At 34.3% G+C, this 16,527-nt stretch overlaps 1 long non-coding RNA gene across 1 annotated transcript; it reads left to right on the top strand.

Moving 5' to 3' along the window:
- The first annotated feature begins 14,885 nt into the window (after positions 1-14,885).
- LOC142537703 (uncharacterized) lies at positions 14,886-15,703 on the top strand. The gene is made up of 3 exons (XR_012818569.1): positions 14,886-15,169; positions 15,277-15,381; positions 15,474-15,703. It is a non-coding gene; the product is annotated as an uncharacterized LOC142537703 (long non-coding RNA).
- Positions 15,704-16,527: the final 824 nt, after the last annotated feature.

Raw genomic sequence — 16,527 nt, 5'->3', positions numbered from 1 at the left:
TATTTCAGAGTTAGATGTTCATATTGTGACGGCTGACTTAGGACAGGTGCACAATTATACGACGTTAGCTGGTCTAATCGGTGGTAGTTAGCACTCTACGATTTATATAAACAATATGCCATTCACCTAACCACAAGCACCAACAACCTCACCTGGTCAATTCATTCAACTTGTGGGAATGCTAACATAGTTGTTAATATATAAATATATATATCACTACAAGAAATTCTGCATACAACAACGCACATACGACAACATTTTTTGTGAAAAACTGTTGTCGTAAGTTTTTAACAACGGTTTTAGCAAAAACTGTTGTCTTTTGGGGGTCAAAGACAACGGTTTTTAGGGTCAATGGCAGCGGTTCTATAAAACCGTGGTCTTTGAGCGTTTTTTTAGGGTCAATGACAACGGTTCTATGAACTGTTGTCTATTAGCGGTTTTTTTTTTTGCACAATAAAACCGTTGTCGATTAGCGTGGTTTTTAGACAAACGACAATGGTTTTGGAAAACGTTGCCATATTTAGCGACGGTATTATGAAAACCGTCATTAATTTAAAATTAGCGACGGTTTGTAGCTAATTTTAGCCACGGTTTTACATAAAACCGTCGCATGTTTAAGATTAGCGACGGTTTTACAAAACCCGTCGCTAAATTTAGCGATGGATTTGTTGCAACCGTCGCTAATTTTACCGTCGCAAACAGTCTACAAATACCACCATTTTCGGTCCATTTCCTCCATAACACTTCACAACACTTAAAATTTTTCTGTCTTACACGATTTTATCACTTCACACAACACTTAAATTTTTCTCACCACTTCATAACACTTAAAATTTTTCTCTCTTACACGATTTTACTACTTCATAACTTAAATTTTTCTCTTACACGATTTTACTACTTCACAGCACTTAAAATTTTTCTCTTACACGATTTTAGTTTCGATTGTTAGTTTTTTTTAGATTTATTAAATTATTAAAAGTATTTTTTATTTTTCGAAACAAATTAGCGACGAAAATTTTCATTGCTAACCGTCGTTAAATTAGCGACAGTCTTCATCGACGGTCTTCATTGCCAACCGTCGCTAATTAGCGACGATTTTGAATAAAACCGTCGCTAATTTATTAGCGACGGTTTTAAAAAATTGTCGCAAATTTTACCTACCACAATGAATAAAATCGTTGTCGTTGAACGGACTTTCAACAGCACTCTCAGTTACAACAGTTTTAAAAAGGCTACGACAACGGATTTTATCCACGTAGACACACACATTCCGTGTTTAACGAAACGTTGGACAAATACAATAATCTTTCGGAAAGAATAATAAATAAAGACAAATGTTTGTTTAGATATTTTATAAATTATATAGTAATTCGAAGCAGGTAGCATATGATACTGGCGTATTATATATATAGATCCTATAACGAGTTGCCTAATGTTTCTCTGAATTTATTATTATTTTGGTGCCTTATACTTTGAAATTGTTATAGTTTACGAAATATTATTGCACGATGATTGATAATATCATCAAATATATTCTAAAAAATCAAATGATTAAATATATATAAAAAAAACTTCATGTGAAACTATCATGACTGTGAGCCATGATTAAATTATCTCAAGATAGAACAGTCTCAAGATATAGAAAATAAAATATATTCTCTCTCCTCCCCTAGCAGTACTAGCTACATCTGTCAACAAAATCTTCTCCCCCTAAAATAGTAACACCCTCCCCGCCCCCCTCTTTATCCTCCTACATGCATTCCGCCTCTCTTATTTCTACTGAATGTGAATTCAAGACATAAGTTTATATATGTCACAGATAATAAGATAAAAAATAGTTGCATAGGTTTGATAAAGATTCAGAGACAGGGATGGGTGTTGTCTTTGGTTGTTTCTCAAAAGGAGGTATCAATGAATTAAGTAAGCTTTTCAATGTAGAGACAGCGTAGCATGGACTATGTGATGTTTTACTCTTTTTCTGAAAAAAAAATTAAGTTCAAATGGACGGACAAAACAAGTTGTGTATTTTATTTCATTTTGAAGAAGTTTCATATACATTTTAAAACAAAATAACCATTTTTTTAACTTTTTAAGAGAAATGTTATTTCTTGGTTTTGCACCTCTTTGGCTAATAAAATTTATTTTATCCTTATATAATATATATCCATACTATTTTGCTAAGGAAACGGGTAGCTTAATTTAATAAAAATATATGTATATGAAATTTTAAAAAACAGTCCACAACTAAATGAATATTGATATGTGATCAATACTATCAAATCAAAAGGAGAATTGATCTATGTGTTAGAGATTTTTCTCAAAATCATGTTTTTACGTATACATGAACATGATATATAATATGCGGAAGCTTAATCGAGAATTACCTCCGGCCATTGAAAATTTGTTGAAGCTTTCTGATTTATTTTCGATTGAAGCCTTCTAAACACTTCAACACTCCTTTAAATGGTGTATTTTCTGTATGAGATTGTGTGTTTAGGGATCTCAATGCCTTCGATATTTATAGGCACACTCATACCATCACCGAGTGTTTTGAGAGCTCGAGATTCAAACCAAATTTGTATACGCATCTCAATTTTCAAAATTTGAGGCTGCCGTGTACAAATTTTTTCAACAATTGTTGGCAATGACCGTCGTCATTTTCAACACGTTTATTTTACGGGTCACAATTTTCTTACATTCTCCCACTTGACCCGTATATCTCATTTATCATAGGAGAAATTAAAATACATGAATCATGGCGATAGGTCATCTAAAAACGATTATTATCTTCCATGTATCACAATGTATTATATCTCTCAAATAACTTAATGAATAAACCCTATGTTTATTCGAGGTCCAACTTTATTGATATTTTTCATGATAACTGAATATGTACATAATTGAATATGAAAAATAACATAACTTAATGAGTTTCATTAATTTTGTTTTAACAACAAAATTACATAAAAGAACCAAGTCTCATTCGTTCTGTATGATCCTTGAATTTTATTGGTGGCATGCCCTTAGTCAAAGGATTCGCAATCATCAATTTAGTACTAATGTGCTCGATAAGTAACTTCTTATCTTTAACACGTTCTCGTATGGCTAAATACTTAATGTCGATGTGTTTGCTTCGACTACCACTTTTGTTATTTTTAGCCATAAAAACTGCAGCTGAATTGTCACAAAATATTCTTAATGGCATAGATATAGAATCCATAATTCTAAGCCTGGAAATGAAACTCTTCAACCATACACCATGTGAGGTTGCCTCAAAACAAGATACGAACTCAGCTTCCATAGTGGAATTAGCAGTCAATGTCTGCTTTGCACTTCTCCAAGATACAGCTCCACCAACTAACATAAAATATATCCTGAAGTGGATTTTCTTGAATCAATGCAGCCAGCATAGTCTGAATCAGAGTAGCCAATTACTTCCAAATTTTCAGTTCGTCTGAACATAAGCATATAATCTTTGGTCCCTTGAAGGTACCTCATGACTTTCTTTGCAGCTTTCCAATGGTCTAAACCTGGATTACTCTAATATCTTCCAAACATCCCAACAATAAATGCAATGTCAGGTCTAGTGAAAACCTGAGCATACATCAAGCTTCCGACAGCAGAAGCATAAGGAATGTTTTTCATTTGTTCCCGCTCTAGATCATTCTTTGGGCATTGGCTCAAATTGAATTTATCGCCTTTCACAACGGGAGCTATACTTGGTGAACAATCTTTCATCCGATATCTCTCTAAAACTTTGTTGATATAGGTTTCTTGAGACAAACCTATAAAACCTTGAATTTTGTCTCTATGTATCTTAATGCCAATGACATAAGATGCATCACCCATATCCTTCATATCAAAGTTTTTAGAGAGGAATTGTTTCACCTCGTATAACAGACCCTTATCATTGGTTGCAAGTAATATATCATCCACATATAGAATAAGGAAACAAATCTTGCTCCCACTGACTTTCTGGTATATACATTGATCCATGTGGTTCTCAACGAATCCAAATGAAGAGATAACATCATGAAATTTTAAATACCATTGACGGGAAGCTTGTTTCAATCCATATATAGATTTCTTAAGCTTACAAACCAATTGCTCACCATTACTAGAGAAGAATCATTCAAGTTGTTTCATATAAACCTCTTCCTCTAGTTCTCCATTGAGAAAAGCCGTTTTCACATCCATTTGTTGTAAATCTAAGTCAAAATGTGCAACTAATGCTAGAATGATACGGAGAGAATCTTTCTAAGATACAAGAGAAAAAGTCTCCTTGTAGTCGATTCCTTCCTGTTGAGTGAATCCTTTAGCTACGAGTCTTGCTTTATATCTTTCAATGTTGCCTAATGAGTCTTACTTTGTTTTGTAGACCCATTTACATCCAATGGCTTTTACACCATCAGGCAACTGAACAAGATCCCAAACTCCATTAACTGCCATAGAATTCATCTCTTCTTTCATAGCATTAAACCATAGTTTTGACTCATTACAACTCATGGCTTGTGAAAACATTTCAGGATCATTTTCGGCTCCAATGTTAAAGTCCGATTCTTGTAACACAACATAATCACTAGATATTGCTGATCTCCTTATTCTAGTAGATCTCCTTAGGTTGTTTGGTTGATCAACAATTTCTTGTTGTTCTTCACTAACAACTTGATCTACTGGATTTTCATCAGCAATTTGTGGAACTTCAGTAATCGGTTGCCTAACACCCATTTGGTCTTGAGGGTTGTGAATAACAACCAATCTGTCATTTGAATAAGAGGGTTGTACATTAATGTGATCATTCTCAAAACTATGTCATGATCACTCCCACTAATCAAGTCATTTTCAAGAAATTTTGCATTTCTTGATTCCACAATTCTAGTATTGTGAGATGGACAATAGAATCTGTACCCTTTGGATTTTTCAGCATACCCAATGAAATATCTACTTATAGTTCTTGGGTCCAGTTTCTTTCATGTGGGTTGTAAACTCTTATTTCAGAAGGACAACCCCAAACGCGTATATGTTGCAAACTCGGTTTCCAACCTTTTAATAACTCAAATGGCGTCTTTGGGACAGCCTTAGTTGGAACTCTGTTTAATATATACACACCTGTCTTAAGAGCTTCAGTCCACAAGGATTTAGGAAGTTTAGAGCTACTAAACATGCTCCTCACCATGTCCAATAATGTCCGGTTTTTCCTCCTAGCTACGCCATTTTGGTCCGGAGAACCAGGCATAGTATATTGGGCAACAATCCCTTGTTCTTGGAGAAACTTTGCAAACGGACCAGATGCTAGTCCATTCTCAGTGTATCTACCATAATATTCTCCACCTCTATCAGTTCTCACGATCTTAATATGTTTTCCACATTGCTTCTCCACTTCAGCCTTAAAAACCTTGAAGGCTTCAAGTGCTTCGTTTTTATTATGAAGCATGTAGATATACATGTATCGTGAGTAATCATCAATCAAAGAGATGAAGTATTTCGGACTTTGCATGTCCATATTTGGACAACAAATATCTGAATGTATGATTTCTAATATTTCTGTACTCCTCTTGGCACCCTTTTTAGATTTATTGGTCTGCTTTCCCTTAATGCAGTCCACACAAGTCTCAAAATCAGTAAAATCTAAAGTACTAAGTGCTCCATCATTCACTAATATTTTAATCCTCTCTATAGAGATATGTCACAATCTCATGTGCCATAATATAGAGGAATCTTCATTTATAACACATCTTTTAATACCTCCTTGAACATGCATAGTGGTGTTATTATTTTGTAAAAAAATAAAGAAAAGACCATCAACCATTGTACCATTTCCAATAAGATTTGATTTATAAAACACATTTATTGATTTATCCTAAAAATGAAATGAATAACCAAGGGGTACAAGTTTTGAAACTGAAATTAAATTCCTAGAAAAACTAGGAATATAAAATGTCTTTTCTAATTTTAAAATATAACCACTATTCAACACTAGGCAGCAAGTCCCAATAGCCTCCACATGCGAAGACATCTTGTTTCCCGAATAGATGCTTCGCTCATTTTCTATTGACTTCCTTAGGTTTTGCATACCCTGCAAGGTATTTGTAACATGGATTGTAGAACCAGAATCAATCCACCATGTATTATAAATCATATCAACCATATTAGATTCATAACAGACAAATGAAGTAGGAATACCTTTCTTTTCAAGCCAGTCCTTAAATTTATTGCAATCCTTCTCAATGTGTCCCGTCTTTTTACAGAAGAAACACTTGGATTCTTTCTTGATGTCAGGTTGGGGTGGAATTATTCCTTTCCTTTTTTCCTTGACTTTGGCTTGCTTTTTATACTTTCCTTGTGTGGTCATAAAGACATTATCACTCGTTTTCATCAACAGCCTTCCTTCCTCTTGAACACACATGGTCATTAATTCATTAATTGACCATTTATCCTTATGTGTGTTGTAGAAAATTTTGAAGGGTCCATATTGCTGTGGAAGAGTGCATAAAATGTAGTGCACAAGAAAATTCTCAGACATTTCCACTTCAAGTGTCTTGAGCCGAGCCGCTATGTCCCGCATCTTCATGATGTGCTCTCGCACACCTCTCACACTGGTGATCCTTAATGAAGAGAATTTCATAATTATGGTTCTTGCAAGTGCTTTATCTGAAGACTGAAACTGTTCATCAATAGCCTTCAGTAATTCTTTGACATTATTATGCTGGTCGACAGAACCACGCATACCAGCAGAGATTTCGGTCTTTATGAACATTACGCAGAGTCGATTAGATCGCTCCAATTTTTCATAAAGATCAACATCATCCGGAATGCTGTTTTCAGTAATAGCAGATGGTTCGTCTTTCCGTATAGCATAATCAATATCCATCCACCCTAATTGAAGAAGAATTCTTTCTTTCCAAATTTTATAATTATCGCCCTTTAGATCGGGAATGTCACATTTTCATATCAGAAAAAGTCGCAGGTTGCATAACTGCACAAAATATCATATGCTTAAAATTTTGAGACAATATCATGTTTTACCAATGTAATTCATGTTTAAAATCTAGTGACATAAAATTTTCATGTGGGCCAAAATTTTAATTCAATAAGATTTTTCTGTAAATTTATGATAAACCTATCAAATGTATTTTCTTTAATTCCTGTGGGTAAATTAAGAAAAATTTAATTTGATATTTTAACCTGATTAGTTATATAAATATAATAAAAATCCCTGTGGGGTAAATTTTATTATGTTTATATAATTAATTACAATTGATGTCCATTATGTGATCCAAACTCACTTAATGCATAATTTTTCATAATTAAGGATGTTGTGGCTATTCCTCAATTATTTAAAATTATACGGTTCACCGGACAAAATTTTGGCTTTACTTAATGCTTTATATAATAATTATTTCGCAATCAACACTTTCCAAGAGTGCTCCCAAGAAAGATAGGTAGTGCTTAGGCCCTTTAAATACTCAACTCCTAGACAGAGCAATGTTCATCAGGGAGACCAGTGACTAGTCAAGGCAGTTTAAACCGGTCGATTAAGATCTCCCTCATATCATGTTTTCTTACGTCACCTTATAATTATTATTCAACTTAATTATCCATATTTATGTGAATATTTATAAGCCAATTTTTTTTTATATTAAATAATTTTATATTCACATTTTTACTTAATATGAACAATTACATTCCCCATCAGTTTTTCTCTTCAATCAGAGTAGTGATAAAGTGAGGATCACATTTACGATAAAATGTTAGTTCCTCTTCAGTTTTTCTCTTCAATTAGAGTAGTGATAAAGTGAGGATTATTTGTTCATTTGTGAATATCTGAAATATTTTAATTTATAATATTATATTCACATCTTACTTAATATGTTCATTTAAAATTATAAACAACTTAATATAATTTAATATGAACATAATTTGAATATTATATCTAACGAGCAAAAAATAATTTCTAAACATGCATTGAAATTTGTATTGAATTTGGAAATATTAAATCTAATTCCAAATCATCAAAATCATGTTTTTACGTATACATGAACATGATATATAATATGCGGAAGCTTAATCGAGAATTACCTCCGGCCATTGAAAATTTGTTGAAGCTTTCTGATTTATTTTCGATTGAAGCCTTCTAAACACTTCAACACTCCTTTAGATGGTGTATTTTCTGTATGAGATTGTGTGTTTAGGGACCTCAATGCCTTCGGTATTTATAGGCACACTCATACCATCACCGAGTGTTTTGGGAGCTCGAGATCCAAACCAAATTTGTATACGCATCTCAATTTTCAAAATTTAAGGCTGCCGTGTACAAATTTTTTCAACAATTGTTGGCAATGACCGTCAGTCATTTTCAACACGTTTATTTTACGGGTCACAATTTTCTTACACTATGGTCAATTGATCTATGGTCAAAAAATATAAGTAAAATTTAGCTTATCTTATTTTTATACATGATTTTATTTGTTTAAAATATAATAATGTATGAATAAATTTTTTGTATTTAAGTTTTTTTATTTATTATGTGGTGTTCTCTTATAAAAATGTTGGGAATATTTTGGGAAAGAAAAGTTGGGATAACATCTGACACCTAAGTAATTATATCATATAAATTAAATTATCATCGTGTATATGTGTGTGTGTTTGTATTGATAAAATTTCATAATTATTTCATACAAATAAAAAAAGTTGTTCACAAGATGGATAATGAATGGATGCATCTGCCTTCTAGGCTTGTACCCGAGTATGAAGAAGGGGTAAAAAAAATTTATAGCACAAGCTAGAACTATGCAAAAACACGTGAAGTAATCTTATATCCTTGCAAGCGTTGTAAAGAAGTATATGAAATTTGACCAAGTTTACGACCACTTAATTATTAAGGGGTTCGATCCTTCTTACACTATTTGTGAGATGTCTACTCATTTAAAAATGCGAAAATATTTTTTTCAAAACTCCCATTTTCGAAATATCATTTAAATGTTTCGTATGCATGCGCACCACAGAAAAATATAAGATTTAAAAATGATCTTAAATATTTTCCAATAAAAACAGCGCATGTAACGCCCCGAAAAATTTAAAGGTCCACGCGAATCACATGCATGTAATTATTAAATTCTCCTGTATTTTAATTAAATGTTTTAATTGCATAAATTAATTATGTTGTGCATATTTACATGTTTAAATATACTTTTCTACATGGTTGCATTAAAATGTATTTTTAAAAGGTTATTCGAGTTGCGATCGAAGAACGGAGACTGAGGGCTGAAAATGTAAAATGATTTTATTAAATAATTGTTTTTAATTATTTAAAATATGGGTGATGCTTTTTATTACTTTTGAAAATAAGGGGTTTGGAGGTGATTTTATACGCCGGGACGTAAATTTTATCGGTGTTGGTTTTTCAATAAAAATACGAACTTTTTGGCAACCCGGCTAATAAATTCGCAGAGTTATTTAAACAAAATTATTTTTATATTTTTAATTAAAGTCTAACTAAGAACTAATGGGCCTATTTATCTACCTAATGGCCTAAAGCCTTGCTTAGAGATTTTAATTAGTATTTAAATAAGATAATCTTCCCCAACCCTACACTTTGCTACACGCCTCAAACCTTATATTTTTCTCTCCCAAAACTCCTCAAAGTTCACGGATCACACACATTACAATTTAAAGAAGGAAATCGAGACTTGCAAGGTAGAGTTCAAGCCAAGGTTTTTGCCCCATTCTTCGCCTTCGTCAACGAATAATCGTGCGTTAAATACGCAAAGACACGCCATATTCTTTCTTTCAATCATCTATCACACCATAATATTTATTTGAACATGTTTTGAAAGAAAACAAGGCACTCAAATTATACTTTTCGCAACTATTCATATGCATGGGTTTAACTCTTGTTTGTTGATTCAAAAATCATGTTTAATTTGTGTTAAGGGGCTGCCATGGTTAGGGTATGGATTAAGGGTGTTTTAAACAAATTTAGGGTCCTAAACACACACCAATTAAGATGAAAATGTGAGAAACAAAAGCTGGAAAACAGTAGGCATCAATTAAAAGGAACAGTGGGTTTTTTTGATTGCACAAGAGTCAAGTGGCTCGTTCCTTGGCATGGGCTATTGGGGCTCGTCCAAGGCTCGACCAGGGGCATTGTTGGTATCGGTCTAGGGCAAGGGTTAGGTCCTTAGGGTCCTAAGAAGGTGCAAAAGGGGCTGGTTCAAGGTCTGGTTCGGTGGTCAAGTGGCTAAGCAAGAAAACGTGGAGTCCTAGTCTAGGTGGGTTTTCTCGGCCATGCTTGTGCTGAAGTAGGGGGGGGGGGGGGGGCTTCGGTTTTCAAGCTAGGGGCTCGAGTTCTATAGGTTCTAAGGGTCCAGGAGGGTGCCTAGAGAGGCTGGTCATAAGTTGGTGCAGGGTGGCTAGACATGGCTCGAGCTAAACACAAAAAACATGGGGGAGAAGCTCATGACAGCAAGTTAGGCGAGATGTTGCTGTCAAGCTTCAGTGGTTTGCTTCTCACGTCCAGGGGCTTGGGTTGGTCTGGGCTTGGTTTATGCGTGGTCCAGGGAAGGTTATGGTCATGAGGGGTCAGTGGTTAGACGGCTGGAAGAGTCCTAGGCAACTAGGAAACCCAATTCAACATGGACACTACAAACACACACACGCATGCACTTGGGGTCGAGTTCCAGAAGTGTTTTGGTCAGGCTAAGGCTGGTTTTATGAGCTGGGCTTCGTCAGTAGGGTCCCTAGGTGGGTTGGCTAGGTTTTGGATCGAGGTGGCTTGGGCGTGGCTCGAGTAAATTAGGAGATGGCTCGGTGTGTTCGATAAGGTGTCAAAAACGAAAATTAAAAGGCAAAAATTGAGCCATGGGTCCACAGGTGTGGCTCATAACTTGGAAGGGTAGAATAAATCATAAAAAGATTATGTTTAAATTTTGGGATCAAAATAACGAGTTTTGGATTTATTCGGGATTTAATCGTCGCACGAAATGCTAATTAACGAGTTAATTTAAACGCCATGTTATATGCTTTATAAAATTATGGAAAATTAGGTTTAAGCTTAAATAATTATTAAAAGCCTTAGTTTTTAATTTGGGAATTTTATATTAAGGTTTGGTTTAATTCGTGATTAAAACGCATTAATACGTTATATTTAAAGATTAATTTAAAAGTCGTCGAATGAAGCTAAATAAAAATATGAGAAAATTCATGTAAGTTTAAATAATTATTTGAGAAATGTTAGAGTCAATAAAATTAAGAAAATGTAAAAAACATGAAATTTTACGTCTAGGGGTAAAACGGTCTTTTTACTCATAGAAATTATTAAACGTCATGGCAGTGTCCTGAATGCTGTTTTATATGCTAATATGATTATTTTCAATGATTATGGGTTTTTACATGTTAATATGTCAATTTTAAATGTTTATTGATTTTTAAGACGTTAATAAGTTTAATGTTTTATGATTTAATATGCTAAAACATTTATTTTAAATGTTTATGATTTAAATGTTTATTTTTAATGTTTATGAAGTTAAAATGTTTATTTTAAAAATGTTCATAGATGTTTATGATTTTTAATATGTTAAGTTCTGATTTTTAAATGTCTATGATTTTTATGATTTAAATATGGGCATTTAAAAGATATGTTGCATGATTGGTTTTAAAATAAAAATGATGTTATGCATGTTTTTATTAAGTGATGATATCATGTTGAAGGACGTGAAGGGATTGTGACTACTAGATGTTGGAAATATCGTGAGGGTTATGGTCTCAGTGGGAGCCCGACGATCGTGTTTCCTTGGATACGGATACGAATACGATTACGTGATACGAATACGAATATGTTAATACGTTGGCCAAGGCCCAGTTGACGGGTGAGAGTGTCGCTGGTGTCCCCGTCGCTCAGTACTGTGGTTTTCTTTAGATGGATCCATCGCCCTAATACGATCAAAAATACGAGTCACAATCACGATCTGAATTCAACAAACACGAACATGAACATGAATACGAATATGAATATGGATATGAATATGGATATGCATATGGATATGAATACGAATATGAATATGAATATGTTTATGTTTTTATGAAAATGTTTTATGCATCATGAAAATGTTTACGCAAATGTTTATGTTTATGCATCTTCATGAAAACGATATTTTAAGTACAAGTATTTTTCACTGTTATATGTTAACTGTATTACGTATTACTCGTTATCAAGAATATGACGTGTTGGATCTTTAGACTCACTAGGTGTGATTGATGCAGGTGATATTGATTATGAATATGATAATTGAGGTCTTGATGGTTGACTTTGCTGGACTGAAGGTGCACATAACCCGAGGACCGACGCTAGTTTTCTGCACTAGTTATGATTTATGAATTTTAGTTATGTTAAAGATATTTTTACGACGTTTTATTTGTGAGTGGTTTTTGAGAAGTTATAGTATGTGCTGTACTTTTCAAATGTTAGTTGGTTGATTTATTTAAAATGATGTCAAAAATATTTTATGCTTGTGTAAGCAATTCGGCCGATGCTATGTGAGGTTTAAAAAAAAAAATTTCTAGTACTTTTTAAGAAAACGAATAAGCAGACGTTTCAACGCAGATTAAAATAACCAAACTCGTCCAAAAATCATACATTAAAAAAAACGTATAAAAATATTAAAATCATCAACGTAGGAAAATGTTCGTATGCTCTCAAAACTCGTAAATCATAATGCGGAAAACATGCGGTCCTCGGGTCATGTCACCGCACCAGAGCTGCTTACTTAGAGTTCAGCACCTCCAGTCTCCTCAACATCAAGCTTACCTGCATCACACACGCATAGTGAGTCTAAAGATCCGACACACCTGTACCAGTAATAACAAGTACATATACGTAGCACATAGAAGTGAAAAATAGCATAATCAACATACATTTCGTGTTTGCAGTAAAAATCGTATAAGTAAACGTATCCTTTCAAAACATGGTAATAATCATAGCATGTATCATCGTATCAGCATATACGTGTTTTTATTTATTTTTATGCATTTTATGCATAATTCATGCATGATAGAATTTATTTTATGAAATTTTAAAGGTTCATGCATTATAAATTTTAAGTTGCATTTCGCGCTCGAACGAGAAACGGAGGCCGAGAAATTATCAGAAAAATTATTTTATTACATGATTAATTTTTATTAATTATTATAAGGTGTTTTAAAGGTATTTTTCAATAAATGGGTTTTTATTGGATATTTTTACTCGCGGGATTTTATTTTTAACGATACGCAAATTTTATCGAATCCGAGAACTTTTTGAGGGTTCAGCTAATATTTTCAAAAACTTTACATCACGAAATATTTTTCGGGAGTGTATTTGGATTTAATGAGCCTACTTTTAAGCTTATTGAGACTAAAGCTCATTTTTAAACCTTTAAATGTCAGCTAGGGCCCATTTGCTTAAACTTAATCAATATACACTAATACCTAATTAACCCTACACCTATTAATGCACCCTCCCGACCAGCCGACAACCCCTCTCCCCTTCATCATTTACGTGAAATTCAGCAGCCACCATTCCCCCATTTCTTTTCCTTTAAAGCAAGATCGTTTCTCCGCTCTATAGTGCCTCTGCGTCGTGATTTTCTTCAAAGTTTTGAGCTCCATTCTTCAAGGCACGCATGTATCAATAAAAATTAATCATGTAATAAAATAATTTTCCTGATAATTCCCCGGCATCCGTTCCTCGTTCGAGCGCGAAATGCAAATTAAAAATGTATAATGCACGAACCTTTAAAATTTCATGAAATAAATTCTATCATGCATGAGTTATGCATAAAATGCATAAAAATAATTAAACACATAATTTATGAAATATACATGTATTTAATGCTTTAAAACAAATTAATGAAATACCAAAGAAATTTAATAACTTGCATACATGTGGTTCACATGGACTTTCAAATTTTTCGGGTCATTACAATTTGGGTCTTCCATGGTGAAACTTATAACTCACAATCTCAAGCTGAAGGTAGTTCAGGAGTTTAGAAAGAGGATGAAAGTAGAGAGGTATATCACTTATATAAGGATGTTTTTTTGCCGGAAGAAGAGGTTGGCCGAAAACACTATATCTGAGGATAAGGATGAGTTTCATGATTTATTAAAATATGTGGAAACTCCTCTCTTCCCTGGTTGTACATCTTACACAAAGTTGTCGGTAGTCATCACACTATAAAATTACAAGTGTATTAATGGTCACTGTAACGACCCATTACAGGCCCAGTGGACCGCTCATACGGCTCACTGCCCCGATCGACCCAAGGATATCCCGATCTTGGGCTCCCTCAAAGGGGCCTTTTCACTCACGGGCTTTCCATAGGCATCGTACGGGTTACTCATAGGATCTCCCCCTCCCTACCAAGGGGTTTCTTTCGCCTCCCCAGGACTCGATCCCATGACCTATAGGATAAGTACATTGATATCAAGAGTCCTGGTACCAATTGAGCTAGTCCTTTCAATTGGTACCAGGACTCTTGATATCAATGTACTTATCCTATAGGTCATGGGATCGAGTCCTGGGGAGGCGAAAGAAACCCCTTGGTAGGGAGGGGGAGATCCTATGAGTAACCCGTACGAGGCCTATGAAAAGCCCGTGAGGGAAAAGGCCCATTTGAGGGAGCCCAAGATCGGGATAGCCTTGGGTCGATCGGGGCAGTGGGCCGTATGGGCGGTCCACTGGGCCTGTAATGGGTCGTTACAGTCACACAGACAATAGTTTCAATGAGCTCCTAGTATTCAAGATGTTGGAGAGAAAATGGTAATAAAATGAATATTTTATTATTAAAATATTAAACAAAATTTTCCCCTTCTCGGTTTTATCGCGTTTCCTCATAAAAACTTTTTTCAGAAAGAAATACAAGAATGTCCACCTGAATCTCAAAACACAACTAACATTGTTGATGATGCAATTAGCCTTGTATTTGGCAAGGAAGCTCGGGGTAGAGTGCGTGGAATGGGCTTTGGAGTTACACCATCGAAAGTTGGAGCTTCCGTGAAACAAAATGGAACTGTTCAACAACTTCAAACTATGGTACAAAGCCTTCAACAACAAATGCAACAAAATCAGTTAGAAATGCAAGAAATGAGGTCCATGTTTTTACAAAGTATGAATCTAAAAAATCAGCAAGAACAGGTTATTAAGTAAACAACATATAAAAAATATGTTTGGTATATATACACACTTAAATGCTTTTGAATTATCATGATTACATCGCTTGACACGATTTGATTGTAAATTAGGTTTCTAGTGGTGGCATTGGTAGCGGTATTGAGAATGAAGTTGGTAGTAATGGTGATATTGATATTGGTGCCAAGAAAAATGGTAATTTTGATCATGTTTTTTAGGTAATTATCTTTAAATTATGTATTTTTAAACCGCAAAATTGTTACTAAAATAGACATGGTTGAATCAATAATATTTTATTGTTTATTTACAGTCAAATTTGAGGAATGTGAGTCTTGGAGATATCCGTGCTAATACTAAATGTAAGCTGTTTCATTGGTGTGCTGATGAATTAGTTGTTGTAGAAGGCCGAATTGCATCCACAGATCCAAACACAAAAGTGCATCACGTTGTTCTTGGTAGATCTTGTTGGAAAGTTTGGGTTGATAAGGTTTTGGTAGAGAAGGTGGACCTAATTCGACCAAATGATGAAATGCAGTTTCTCGAGGACGTTATAGGAAGCACGGTAGCATGGTTATCTAAGTTTGTCGTATTGTGTGATTGATAAATATTCTAGTGATTTGCATGTTTTGAAAGTTTAATCATTGTTATATATGTACCAGCTAGTTGTTATAGATTCCGTATCTTGGTTTGGATTTTCAGACTTTCTGTTTTGATATACAGAAAAACAATGACTTTTATTAATTTTGTGTTAGTTAAACGTAAAGTTGCACTAAATTTTTTGTAAAATTTTGGTTTATCGTTTTTGTCTATTCGATTGATTTTTTATAACGAATTTGATTTTATCGGCTTGCAAACGAACGATGCAGAATTTGTTTGCATGTTGCGGATATGAATATTAGCAGCGTACATTGCACGCTGCAGATAATATTATCCGCAACTTGCGTGCGCATTATCGATAATAGTATCTGCGGCTTGCATGTGCGCGCCGACGATAATAGTATTAACGGCGTGCGAATGCACGCCGCGGATAACAGTATTAACATCATGCGCATGTACGCCACGGATAATCAGTATCTGTGGCGTGCAATGGCGTACAGCTTACAATTGTGCATCGTGCAATGTGCACTGTGGAAAAGAAATTTGCGCGTTGCGAAAAGTCATTTTTGTGGTAGTGTTATGAGATTTGGCAAGGACGCAAAAGTGTGGTTTCTTATTTTAAAATATTCAGCTACAGATGTTTTATTTTTGACAATGACAAAAATCATTTAAAAGCTTTTGATGCTAAATCTGCAGAGGGAATATTTTTTGGGTATTCATTAGTTAGAAAAAGCTTACGGAGTTTTTAACAAATGCACTTTGAATGT

This window comes from Primulina tabacum, chromosome 2, assembly GCF_025594145.1.
Source record: "Primulina tabacum isolate GXHZ01 chromosome 2, ASM2559414v2, whole genome shotgun sequence".
In the NCBI taxonomy this organism is placed as follows: domain Eukaryota; kingdom Viridiplantae; phylum Streptophyta; class Magnoliopsida; order Lamiales; family Gesneriaceae; genus Primulina; species Primulina tabacum.
Note: the sequence above shows the minus strand (reverse complement) of the source record. Positions and strands in the feature narration are given on the sequence as shown.